Here is a 14,710-nt window from a genome sequence, read left to right as displayed (position 1 = left end):
CTCTTTGATGCAATTCTGCTGCTTATAGGCTATATCCAAGCAAGCAAACAACTGAGAATACAAAGTATACAACTGAAAATTTTTATACAACTGAGGCCAGTGCTTAATTTGTGCCAGGGCTGAGCCGTGGCACCTCTAGGCTTGGCAGTTCAGAGCACCAGCACCTCTGGGATTGCTGCATCAGTTATGAATGTAAAAAAATTGCTTGAGCCCCGGCACCTCCTTCATTACAAATTAAGCACTGACTGAGGCGGATAGTGAAAAAGAAGCATCTCCAAACTTACAACATGTACAGAATGAGGTTGGAGTTCCTAGGAGTTCCTATTAGGTGTTGCAATAATTTTTCTCAAAACTCAGACTCCTGCAGCAAGAAGGTACCACCCTGTCGAGTCTCTGGAGTTCTTGTGTCAATACTGCCCCCAACCCAAAGCACTAGCATCTGTGTCCAATATGAAAGAGGTTTTGAAACATGTACAGGCTAAGAGCCTGTTTCAACTCTGAAAATGCTACATCACGCTCTGCTGGCCACTGAAGTGGCTTCCCTTTCTCACCCATCCTATGCAGTGGTTTTGCAATATTGGCAAACCCATAAATGATCCTTCTATGATAGGAGCAGAGCCCTGCAAAACTTTACACATCTGAGAGTGTCTGGGAAGTTGGTAAGCTCTGTACAGCCTCTTTTGGTGGGTGGGGTGAAGGAGGGACAGTGGAAATTCCCTCCTCACTAATTGTGTGCCCAAAGTACATTGCCTCTTTTTGAAATAATTCACATTTCTTGGAGTTCAGTTTCAAATTGGCCACCTTCAGTTTAGCGCTCCCCCATCTCCCAAACTGAGAGAAGCTTGCACTAGACATCTTCAACAGTCTGTCCTGGCCAGCCTTAAATGTACATAAGTCCTCCTTTTTGTGGCCAGATTTGTCATAGTACCAGCATTTAATTGAACTTCTTCCTTTAATTTTTTCATTATTGCCAATTTCCCTTGTTTTACTGACCAGATTTATCATCTGTTCTAATCATTCAATACAGTCTTGAGCCAGATTAGAATCCCCTCTTTCATCATACATATTAGACAGAGAGCTGTACTTACAGGACTCATGGTTAGGGCCCTACGAAATTCATGGCCATGAAAAACACATCATGGACCGTGAAATCTGGTCTTTTGTGTACTTTTACCCTATAGTATACAGATTTCACAGGGGAGACCAGCATTTCTCAAATTGGGGGTCCTGATCCAAAAAGGAGTTGGGGGGGCAACAAGGTTATTTTAGGGGGGATTTCACAGCATTGCCACCCTTACTTCTGCACTGCCTTCAGAAATAGGTGGCTGGGGAGTGGCTGTTGGCCGGGCGCCCTTACAATAACCTTGTAAACCCCCCTTCCCCAACTCATTTTTGGGTCAGGACCCCTACAATTACAACACTGTGAAATTCCAGATTTAAATATCTAAAATCATAAAATTTACAATTTTTAAAATCCTCTGACTGTGAAATTGACCAAAATGGACCGGGAATTTGGTAGGGCCCTACTCATGGTGACCAGCTTCCATCTTCCTCACTAGCAGCCGCTTCCTCTTCTGGTGCAGAATTGCAAGAAAAGAGGCAACATCCTTTCACTAAGGCCTGGTCTACACTACGACTTTAATTCGGATTTATCAGCGTTAATTCGAATTTACCCTGCAACCGTCCACACAACGACGCCATTTATTTCGAAATAAAGGGCCCTTTAAATCGATTTCTGTACTCCACCCCGACGAGCGGAGTAGCGCCAAAATCGATTTTAACATTTCGAATTAGGGATAGTGTGGCCGCAATTCGATGGTATTGGCCTCCGGGAGCTATCCCACAGTGCATCATTGTGACCGCTCTGGACAGCAATCTAAACTCGGATGCACTGGCCAGGTAGACAGGAAAAGCCCCGCGAACATTTGAATTTCATTTCCTGTTTGCCCAGCGTGGAGAGCACAGGTGACCACAGATAGCTCATCAGCACAGGTAACCATGTAGGCCTATAATCGAAAAAGAGCACCAGCATGGACCGTACGGGAGGTACTGGATCTGATCGCTATATGGGGAGAGGATTCAGTGCTAGCAGAACTTCGTTCTAAAAGACGAAATGCCAAAACTTTTGAAAAAATCTCTAAGGGCATGATGGAGAGAGGCCACAATAGGGACTCAGATCAGTGCCGCGTGAAAGTCAAGGAGCTCAGTCAAGCCTATCAAAAAACAAAGGAGGCAAACGGTCGCTCTGGGTCAGAGCCGCGGACATGCCGCTTCTACGCCGAGCTGCATGCAATTCTAGGGGGGGGGGGCCGCCACCACTACCCCACCTGTGATCGTGGATTCCGGGTCGGGGATAGTCTCATCAGCGACACTTGAGGATTCTGCCGATGGGGGAGAGAAGGAGGAGGAGGAGGAGGAGGAGGAGCTTGCAGAGAGCACACAGCACTCCGTTCTCCCCAACAGCCAGGATCTTTTTCTCAGCCTGACTGAAGTACCCTCCCAACCCTCCCAAGCCAGTATCCAAGACCCTGACCCCATGGAAGGGACCTCAGGTGAGTTTACCTTTTAAAATATAAAACTTGTTTTAAAAGCAAACGGTTTTTAATGATTACTTTGCCCTGAGGACTTGGGATGCATTCGCGGTCAGTTCAGCTACTGGGAATCATCCCACACCTGCAACACTATGCGGTCCCACCAGTCTGTGCTTGTTTCCCTTGCCCAGAATCGGCGTTCCATGGATAGAACCTGCCCCATTAACAACATGATCTCCAAAGCACCGGGGCCCGTGGTTTCACAGAATTCTGTGTCCATGTCCATGTCCTCATCATGCTTGTCGCTGCGCTGCCGCCGCCGCTGCCTCCTCGCCTTGTTTTTCTGGTCCTGGCTCAGCATAAACTCCACGAGAACGCGCGAGGTGTTTACAATGTTCATGACTGCTGTCTTGAGCTGAGCGGGCTCCATGCTTGCCGTGGTATGGAGTCTGCAGTGTTCACCCAGGAAAAAAGGCGCGAAATGGTTGTCTGCCGTCTGTTGCTTTCATGCAGGGAGGAAGGGAGGGAGGAGGTGAGGCTGTACCCAGAACCACCTGCGATGATGTTTTTTGTCCCATCAGGCACTGGGATCTCAACCCAGAATTCCAATGGGCGCGGGAGACTGCGGGAACTATGGGATAGCTATGGGATAGCTACCCACAGTGCAACGCTGCAGAAATCGACGCTAGCCCCGGTACTTGGACGCACACTGCCGAATTAATGTGCTTAGTGTGTATAAAGTCGAAATGTATGCGGCCAATCTGTTTCCCAAATTCGAATTATATAAATTCGGATTAATCCCGTAGTGTAGACATAGCCTAAGGCTGTGCTGCGAGCACCATTGCTACTTGGGTCATACTGTCAATTTAACTAGGTCTGGAACTAGATGAAGATTCTGTCTGCTTCTTCTGTGCCAAGCACCTGGATCAGTTTCAACCATGTAGGATGAGATTCTTGGGGTGAAATTCTGGTCCCACTGAAATCAACAGGAGTTTTGCCATTTACTTTAATGGGTCCAGGATTTCATACCTAGTGTTCATCTATCCCTGGGCCTCCTGGTTTAATTTTGGGTAAGACTTGAACTGCATTCTGGTAGTTATAGAAGAAAGCCTGAGACCTGTTAAACGTGGCATGTCTCAGCCTCACAGGGGCAGTGCCACTTAGGATAGAATTTTATCTGTAAGGTTGGCAGCATTGTTCTGATCTGTCAATGCATAAGCAGCTGAACTGGCCTTAATCTGTTGACTGATGTGGGTGTTGCAGAGCTGACTGTACAAAAATGGACTCCCTATCTTCTTAATCTGGACATACTCTCTCCACCAGTTCTTTCCTTTGTTTGGCGGAAACTAGGGGAATATGCTGAAAAAGTATCCCAAAAGCTTAAAATTCAGAACTGCCAAACTGCGACCCATTATCACTGTCTTGTTCTTCTTCTGTTTTATTCCTGATTCATGTGGAGTCTGTTTTAAGCTGTTAATTAAGAGTCACTTGCAGTCTGTCCATGTGCTATCAGCTGCAAGACTGGAGCAGCTGTGCCATGATTGTAGCAGACTAATGCTTTACAGACTGATACTGTTTCAGGTGTGAATGTTACCTTCGCTTTGCTTTTTAATGTTTACATTATAAGAAAATGTACTTGACAAATCTTAACTCAGAGTTAATGAAGGTTCTTTGTTTGGAAATATCTATACATACACACAGACATATACACACACACACACATATATATAAAATATGATACAGTGTATATATACACACAGCATTAGTTCTGTATGTGTTAAATTAGTTCATTACAGGTACAGTACTTAGTTCAGTGCTGCACATATACTATATTTATGACAAAATAAAACAGAAAAAACACAGTTTATGAACTAGCTAGAAATCCAAGTTAGAAGAAGATACAGTAGCTATCTAATCTCAAAATAAATACTGTATATTGAGAGTAGGTGGCAGCGTAGGCTTACACTAGCCTTTAGCTTCTGGAAAGTTAAGTACAGCATTCAGGTCACAAGTAAAAATGGTACTCTGACCCTTAGTCCTCATTTATGCATACTACAAACTTTTCCACAACTCATAATCTATTTAAGAAAGTCTCAGAAATGAATAGGAGGGGGTGTACAGGAACCTTTCATGAACACCAAATCCATTCATTAACTTTATATTACACATTGTAAAATATTAAATGACTGTTTAAAATGAAATTGAACTATCCAGAACAAACAGTGAATTTTATTTTTTTTAATTACTGTAGAAATAATTTTACAAACATTCTGAATAAATGTTGATGTATCAGACTACACAATTTCCAGATAACACTTTGTGACGTTACCTGACTAAAATATGACCATATCGATAATTACTGCAACCACTATTATATAGTTGCAGCAAATATTGTACAAAGGTTGTAGAGTAAGATGTCTATGAAAAGGTTATGATTTGCTGGTTATGATTATGCTATCTGTATGCATGTATCATTTTTGTATTTACAGTTGTAAGTATTGGCTCTATACCTGGATTTCAAATGTTTGCTCCTGGGGTAATACCCACGAAGTAATCAGCCAGATATGCCATGTAAGATATCTGCAAAAAGTGTTATAATTTGCCAGATGTGATAATCTTGTTTAAATGTTTGTATCACCTTTGTATTATGAGATATAGATATGTATGCATGTCTGTATTTCAAACTTGGGCTATGTTTCTGGATTACATAAATCTGTTAGTCTTTAAAGTGCCACCAGACTCCTTGTTGTTTTTGTAGATACAGACTAACATGGCTACCCCCTGATACTTGACACCCAGACAGTTGGGCATTAGCACTGCCTAGCCTGCTTGATGGCCCATTAAGGACCATCAGCTATACAACTGACCCATTGAGAGAAGGCAGATACACCTTATGACTCAGCAAGGCAGGCAGGGACATGCCCATGGACAGAACTCTAAGGCTTCCAACCCATGTGCTGGACAGCTTGTGTTTGAAACAAAGGAAGCACAGACTGCATGGCAAAAAACTATAAAAAGCAGCTGCATCTTCTCCATTTGGTCTTCAGTCCTGCTTCTTACCTCTGGAGGAACTTTGCTACAAACTGAAGCTCTGAACTGGACTGAATGACCCATCCAAGCTGTGGATGTACTCCAGAGACTTGATTTAGGCTTACAGCAGTGATGGAATAAACTGCTGGCTTGAGCCAAGAACTTTGCCATTACTGTATGTAACGGATTCCTTTAACCAATTTTAACTCTCACCTTTTTCTTTTTATAAACCTTTAGATTTTAGTTAATAAGAATTGGCTGTAGCATGTATTTGGGTAAGATCTGAAACATTCATTAACCTGGGAGGTAATGTGTCCGATCCTTTGGGATTGGTAGAACCTTTCTTTTATATGATGAAATAAGGTTTACAAAATTTTTCATCATATTTGACGTGGGTACCTGGATGGAGGCGTGAGGTTGGATCACTTTAAGGGAACTGTGTTGTTTGGACTTCTGGGTAACCAGTAAGGTAATAAAAAAGCTGTTTTATGCTGACTTGGTAAATCTAGATATTGGAATATCCACCAGCTTTATGGGGATTGTCTGCCCCATTCTTTGCAGTTCACCCTAGTTGAGTGACCATAGCTGGCCCCCACTAGGACCCCGGTCACACACTTATTACTAAGAAATCCTTTCTTCAGTTATTAAAAATCTGTCTCTCTGTTTCAAGATAAATTATTTCAGTATATGACTGAGCTAATAAAATATAATAAGATATAGTAAAAAAAAAAGCATTGGTCTCTCTCTAGAAAGTAATCCAAAATGTATTTTACTCTTTACAGAATTTTTTTTAAAAAGTCTTGTATTACTTTAATAAGCTGCATTACTTTAATTCTTTCCATGGGGAGCTTTACACTGTCACTTTATGCCTGACTTTTCATCCATGCTATTATATGCCCATGCATAGGGAAACAACAACAACTTGGTTATCAATTTTAAGAAAAACAGCCTATTTGCATATTCTCTTGAAAACTGCTTCATAAAATTAGTGACCAGTGTTCCTAAAGAGATGCATTATTCACTTTAGCACTATTACTCATGTACTGTATTATATGAGGAATTAGAGTGGAAAAATACAACTTCTTACAACCCCCTTCCCCCCCCCCCCCAATTCTGTAATATAATTAAAATATAATTCCAAATGCAAAAGTAGAGTCATAGTACTGAGGAATTTAGAAGTCTAAAGCCTTTAAAATTGATCATTATCCTTCCAGAATTACCCCTCAAAAGAATTCTCTGTCCATGACATTTTCTTAATAATCTTGCTTTTAAAAAGATGAATCTTTAGTATTTTACATTCATTTTATTCAGATGGGTTCCAGCTGGTTGCTTTATTAGTCTATAGAGTCAGATTATGTGAGGAGAATTTCTACTTTTCAAATTTAAAATTCACTTTTCAAAACACTAATTTTACTTTAGCTCATTTTAATAAACTGATGCTGTACAGTCTCTATTACTCACATTTGTTTAACCCTCTGTATAGTTTTTGTACTCAGGGTGCAGTAACAAGGGGGAAGTTAAATTCTCTTTAACAAGAAACATTTCAAATTCTCATTCCTGATGAAGGATACACTTACATTAGCTCTACCACCAGTAGTATCTTTACTCATGATTTGACATATATGCTATTGTAGATTTGCAACAGGCACCCAACATTTTGGCCAAACTGCCTGTTAAGTTATACTGGCCAGAACAGGACCTTTTTATTAATTCTATCACTATTCAAATTTTAAGAATTGTGCTATACTTACTCCAATTAGTTTCTGTTGATGCCAAAACATTTAATAGAGGGCTAGCTTGTCACTCAGATCAATGCCTACCCAAGGGAGAGCAAGAACCCCTTTCTTACTCAGCTACCAGTTTGTGTAGCTTACTGCTTCTCCTGAACAGCACTCCTGGATGGGGAATGGGGGCACAGTGGTGGGAAAATGAGTAAACCTTTTGGGTGCATCATATCCCTACTCACTAGCCAGAATAACTGAGCCAGGGTGTGTGTGTTTGCAGGAGAAGAGGAGGTGCAGTTGGTAAATTATTCTTCTTCCCTCATCCCGGGGGAGTAAGGAGTAAGCAAGCAAGACACAGAGGTATGACTCCCAGTCACCTGCCTTCTGCAGCTATTCTTGGAGTGATGCAGCTTAAACACTGCCCCTTGCTCAGGGATATGCCTAAAGTTCCAGGCTAGCCCCACGTGGTAAGAACTCAGGCTATGTTGACACAATTTCGTCTACATATGGAGCTATATGTTTTTTGTTTTTTTTAAAAACAGTAACAAATGGGCTGTGGTGAATATAATTCCATTTGCGGTTTATAGCTCCTCAAAATCCTCCATAAATCAATATCCTAATACAATCATTCAAAGAAACACATTATCTATATAGGACACAACATTTTTACGTATTGAGAGGAGGAGGGGAAAGTGTGCCCTCTCCAAGTAACAACATCTGCTAGTATCCCCATGTCTAGAGCATGAAGAAGTATCCTAGAAGATTTTTCTCATCCCTATTGTACTAATTATTTTGAATATCAAATGATATCAAAATCAATTGTTTCCATGTTGCCATTTGCAACATGTTCTATATTCTTAGCATCACTATAAAGTACATACGTGCAATATAAACAAAATATATATTTGTTAAATATATATACACACACATCTTTTTAGAGGCAACAGGTAACACCCACACCTCTCTTACCATGCTGTAGCACCAAGCATAAAAAACACACTTCCAGTTTCTTTCATTCTGTCTAATTACTGCAGTTATTCTGACACCAAGTGTCCACACTGGTGTATTACAGTCTTCCTAGATTGGTCACATATTACAGTGACTTGGAAAACAAATATTTCAACTTGCTGCTGAAATCGGAAGTAGTGGTGGAGAACCCAGAGTTTGCATATGCCAATGGTTATCAATGATTTGTCAACATTTTATTTTGAATGATTTACGATTATGGAAAAATTTTGTATAGAAAAGGTTATGGGAAAATCTTGAATAAAATGATGGAAATAAAACTAGAAAATATTTTTTTCTCTTTTGAAATGTTCAGCTACATGTATACTGTTTAATTTTCAATGGCTTGTTAAAAAAAATACACAGATGATTAGTGATATAAATAATTATCTCATAAAGAGCCACTGCTCCCTCCTTGCATGGGTGGAGATGGGATAATAGCCTCTGATGCATTGTCACATGCTTTCCTCACATCCCACAGATGCTTGCCATGGGGTGAGGGATGCACACAGAGAGGTAGCAGGGCACAGGCAGAGCAAGGTAAACAGGTACACTACAGAATCTCAGTCTCTGCCTCTATCTTTTCTGTAGAAAATATATACATTGCAGAACCCTAGCCCTTTTAAATAGGCTCAAAGGCTGTTGTCAGTATGGAAACCATGACAGCATTGCCAAGGACCTGGAAGGGTAATGGGGGTGGGGAGGGGGAGTCCTGACCCAGTGCAAGAGTCACAAAGTCTCTGTGTAGATACCATCAGTGTGTTCTGTAAAACAACCCCACTACCCATTCTGCATGTAAGTATGTGTGGGCGGAGGGGCAGGATGATGAGTTTGGGGGCAAGCACCTCATGACGTGATCCAGCCTACAGTGGTCTGCACTGCTGACTAACTTCAGAAAGCACTCACCCTTCCAGGTACAATGCTCAGAGGAGCTGAATGCAAGAAGCATTCATTCATTATGGTATAGAAGGGTACAGCTTGCTCAGGAAGGACACACAGGGGAAAAAATGGAGTTGTTGCCTTATATATTATTTAAAAAAAAAGTATATACTTGGACTGAGGTTGAGATGGAAATAGGAGACAGACTTGTTGAAAGTCTCTGCGTAAGTATAAAAGGGGTAAAAAACAAGGGTGATGTCATGGTAGGGGTCTATTACAGACCACCAAACCAGGAAGAAGAAGTGGATGAGGCTTTTTTTTTAAAAACAACTAAAAATCATCCAAAGCACAAGACTTGGTGGTGTTGGGGGGACTTCAACTATTCAGACATCTGTTGAGAAAACACCACAACAGGGCACAGATTACACTGCTCTACAGCCAAAATGCTTCTGAAATAAATGTAGTCAAACTTTACTAATTCTGGGTCACTGAGAACGAAAATAATGCTTAAAATTGTTGATTGGCTCTAGTTTTCAAGATATGCTATTGGGTCAGTATATACGACCCTTGACTTGGGAATGGCGGAGGATAAGTGAGTTATAAAGGGAAGGGATCTCAATTTAAACCAGAAATGACTAAAATACATCTTTGACTGGATCTATGAATAAGTCTATGACTGGGTTTGGACAGTACTTGCTTTTTAGGCAAAACAATGAATGATGCAATCTGAAGCTGGTATTGCGTCATACATGATATGAATTGCATCATGTTATTCCTAGAAGTCATGGATGATGCAATCATAACGAAGCTTACATCACTCTGCTGAACAAATTGCCCTATATCAGCTCTAGAAATCATACAGTGTCATGCTCTCTTATTTGTCAGTGTTTGATTTTACAAAGGGACACATTTCTGTTTAGCCAAAGTGAGCAGAGATGCCTCGTACTTGTGTGAACAGTGCAGATAACTTCTGCTATGTTTGTGGTGAAGTGACTTTTGCATCACAAAAGCGCAGTATAACCACTATGGTTAAGAAAGCCTATCACCTTTATTTTGGCTGCAAAATTGGAGATCAGGACAAGAGGTGGGCCCCACACATATGCTGCAACACTTGTGCAACAAATCTTCACCAGTGGTTGAACAGGAAAAGGAAATCTATACCTTTTACAGTGCCAATGATTTGGAGAGAGCCAACAGATCATACCAGCAATTGTTACTTCTGCGTGGTGCCTCCAGTTGGGAAAGGTGTGTCAAAGAAGAAAAAGTGGACTGTGCATTATCCAAACATTCCATCAGCTATACGCCCAGTACCCCACGGAGAAGGACTGCCAGTTCCTGATGCACCAGAATCACTCTCACTGGAGTCAGACGAGGAAGAGGATGAAGCTTCTGGTCCTGAACCATCAATGTCACAGGACCCACATTTTCTCCCATTCTCCTCCTCTGAACCACACCTCATAAACACAAGGTGAACTGAATGACCTTGTCAGGGATTTGGAACGACCCAAGAGTAAGGCAGAGCTGTTGGGCTCCAGACTACAGCAGTGGAATCTCCTGGCAGGTGATGTTAGGGTTTCCATGTTCCGTGACCGTCAAAAGGATCTTGTCCCATTCTTCTTCATGGAAGGTGATCTTGTAGCCTGCAACAACATCGATGGTGTGATGGCAGCCCTCAACATTGTTTACAATCCAGATGAGTGGAGACTGTTCATTGATTCATCGAAGACGAGTCTTAAAGCTGTTTTACTGCATAATGGCAATGTTTTGCCATCAATTCCAGTTGGTCATGCAGTCCGTATGAAGCAAACCTATGACAACATGAAACAACTTTTGAGGTGCATAAACTATGACCAACATCAGTGGCAGCTTTGTGGTGATTTGAAGGCTGTTGCTCTCTTGCTTGGTCTGCAGACTGGATACACAAAGTACTGCTGTTTTCTCTGCGAATGGGATAGTCGTGCAAGAGATTCCCACTACATCAAGAAAGATTGGCCACTCCGACAGTCATTGGAGCCTGGGAGGAAAAAAGTGTTCAGCATCCACCACTTGTTGAATCAAGGAAGATTTTGTTACCACCCTTACACATCAAGCTGGGTCTGATGAAGAACTTTGTCAAGGCCATTGACAAAACACAAGCAGCTTTCAAGTACCTCTGTGGAAAATTTCCAAGGTTAAGTGAAGCTAAGATAAAGGAAGGTGTCTTTGTTGGTCCTCAGATTCGTGAACTTCTTCGAGATGATGTGTTTGACCATGCACTGCGTGGCAAGGAAAAGACGGCATGGAAAGCCTTCCAGTTAGTGGCAATACATTTTCTCGGAAACAACAAGGCAGACAACTACAGGTTGTTGGTGGAAAACCTCCTCAAGGCATACAAAAGCCTTGGTTGCAACATGTCACTAAAGATACATTTTTTGCACTCTCATCTAGATTTTTTTCCACCAAACTGCGGAGCAGTGAGCGACGAGCACGGGGAGCAATTTCACCAGGACGCGCCGAGTAGACACTGAATAGGATAAACTATGTACATAATAGTATTTTGCCTTTTGTTTCATAATAAATTTTATTTATATAACCCTTTTGCTGATTTTTAAAGTGTTACATAAACAGGACAGGTGAAATATTATCATGTAAAGCAACCATAAACACATGAAAAGACCTAGGTTTACAATTTATGATTAAAACTCTACTATCTATACAATATACATAGACATAAAATGTAAAAACTTAAATATCGTAGAAACAGTAGCCAATCCTTTGTTTTAATTGTCATATTTGAATTCAGCACATCAAAATACATAATAAATAGCACATTTTATCTCTGAAGCAGACGACTTCTCAAATTGTCGACCAGTGTTATCCAACAAGTTCTTGGAATTTATTGGAGACAATTTTTTATTTCAGAAGGTGGAGAAACCTACTAGGGGAGATGCGGTTCTAGATTTGATTCTGACAATAGGGAGGAACTGGTTAAGAATTTGAAAATGGAAGGCAGCTTGGGTGAAACTGATCATTAAATGGTAGAGTTCATGATTCTAAGGAATAGTAGGAGGGAGAATAGCAAAATAAAGAATGAATTTCAGGAAGATAGACTTTAGCACACTCATGGAGTTGGTAGGTAAGATCCCCTGGGAAGCAAGTCTAAGAGGAAAAACAATTGAAGACAGTTGGCAGTTTTTCAAAGAGACATTAGTAAGGGCAAAGAGCAAACTATCCCACTGCGTAGGAAAGAGATGAAGTATGGGAAGAGACCACCCTGGCTTAACCAGGAGATCTTCAATGATCTAAAAATTAAAAAAAAAAAAAAGTCCTACAAAAGTGGAAGCTAGGTCAAATTACAAAGGATGAATATAAACACCACAAGTACGTAGGGGAAAAATTAGAAAGGCAAAGGCACAAAACGAGATCAAACTAACTAGAGACATAAAGGATAACAAGAAAACTTTCTACAAATACATTAAAAGCAAAAAGGAAGACCAAGGACAGGGTAGGCCCATTACTCAATGAGGGGAAAAAACAATAACAGAAAATGTAGAAATGGCAGAGGTGTTTAATGACTTCTTTGTTTCAGTTTTCACCAAGAAGGTTGGTGGTGGTGGGACCTGGGTGGTGATTGGACCCCGCACTCCGAACCCCCTTCCAGACCCCAACCCCCTGCCCCAGTCCAGAGTCCCCTCCCACACTCAAACTCCCTCCCAGATCCTGCACCCTGCACCTCTCGCCCCAGCCCTGAGCCCTCCCCAGCACTCCAAACCCCCTCATCCAAGGCCCCGCCCCAGAGCCCACACCCCCAACCGGAGTCCACGCCCCCTCCTGCACTCCGAAAGCCTTGGCCCCAGGCCAGAGCCGCCTCCTGCACCTCAAACCCTTCATCCCCAGCCCCACCCCAGAGCCTGCATTCTCAGCCGGAGTCCTCACCCCCTCAGTACTCCAGCCCGGAGCCCTTTCCTGCACCCTGAACCTCTCATTTCTGGAGCCTGTACCCCCAGGCCATATTCCCCCACCCCCGCACACCAACCCTCTGCCCCAACCTGGTTCCTCTCCTGCACCCCAAGCCCCTCATCTCTGGCCCCACCACAAAGCCCGCAGCCCAAGCTGAGGTCTTCACACACACCCCGCACCTCAACCCCCTGCCTGGTGAAAGTGAGTGAGGGTGAGGGAGAGTGAGCAAATGGGAGAGGGGGATGGAGTGAGCAGGGGCGTGACCTTGGGGACAGGGATATTTGGTTTTGTGTGATTAGAAAGTTGGCAACCCTACTAGGGAGGTTGTGGCATCTCCATCATTGGAGATTTTTAAGAGCAGGTTAGACAAACACCTGTCAGGGATGGTCTAGATCAGGGGTAAGCAACCTATGGCACGCGTGCCAAAGGCAGCACGCGAGCTGATTTTCAGTGGCACTCACACTGCCTGGGTCCTGGCCACTGGTCCAGGGGGCTCTGAATTTTAATTTAATTTTAAATGAAGTTTCTTAAACATTTTAAAAACCTTATTTACTTTACATACAACAATAGTTTAGTTATATATTATAGACTTATAGAAAGAGACCTTCTAAAAAATGTTAAAATGTATTACTGGCACGCGAAACCTTAAATTATAGTGAATAAATGAAAACTCGGTTCACCACTTCTGAAAGGTTGCTGACCTCTGGTCTAGATAATACTTACTCCTGCCATGAGTGCAGGGGACTGGACTAGATGACCTCTCAAGGTCCCTTCTAGTCCTATGACTTCCATTTTCAGAAAGATCAAGGAAGCAATCTACATTTAATAAAAATAGCCTCAAAGACCCACACATTGATTTGATTAAGTTTAGGGTCACTGGGGCACAAGAGACAGTCACTCGCTACATGTACACAGAGCACTAGACTACAGCTGCCCGTCTTGTTCAAACCCATTACTGTACATGAAACATAGAAAAGATTTGGTTTTTTTACTCATTTTTACCCCAAAAATCCTGGGTTTTACAAAAACTATTATTTTACAAAAACAATTTTCACCTGAATTTTAGACCACCCAAATATGTGAAAATACTGGTTATGTTAAGAAAATCCAATACATTAGGTAGATGTGTTTATGTTAATAATAAATTGGCATAAGTGTAAATACGAGGCTGTCAATTCAAGTTAGGCAATGCAGAGGAAGATATGCACACGCATACGTGTGTGCATGTGTTAAGGTACAGTTCATTAAATAAACCACAGCATTAAACTGCCTTTACTTTCAATACTCTTACTTTTCTTTATTTGTTGCATATTTTTCTGTTCTCCTTTCCCCCAGTAGTAACCCTGATATTTACCTAGAAAACTGTAAAGTCAATTTTATGCACTGATTGTAATAAACACTGATAAATTCCAAGGAAATTTGCAAGAAAATAAAAACTGAAAATGAATATAGCTCACAAGTCAAATGAATCTGAACTACAGTTATAGTGAAACTTGAGCAAAAGACCATCTCCCATAGGTAGCGTCTTAACATCTTAAAGTACTCTCAAGGTTTCCAGTTCAACTTTGTCTTCCTATAGTTTAAAAACAAAACACCTCAATT

At 41.6% G+C, this 14,710-nt stretch overlaps 1 protein-coding gene across 2 annotated transcripts in view; it reads right to left on the bottom strand.

The window, feature by feature from the left end:
- Positions 1–14,710, bottom strand: part of GIPC2 (GIPC PDZ domain containing family member 2) — a 61,665-nt gene that overhangs the window by 18,671 nt on the left and 28,284 nt on the right. The window lies entirely within an intron of this gene.

This window comes from Chrysemys picta, chromosome 8 (genome assembly GCF_011386835.1).
Source record: "Chrysemys picta bellii isolate R12L10 chromosome 8, ASM1138683v2, whole genome shotgun sequence".
NCBI lineage: Eukaryota > Metazoa > Chordata > Testudines > Emydidae > Chrysemys > Chrysemys picta.
This window is presented reverse-complemented; position numbering and strand designations above follow the sequence as displayed.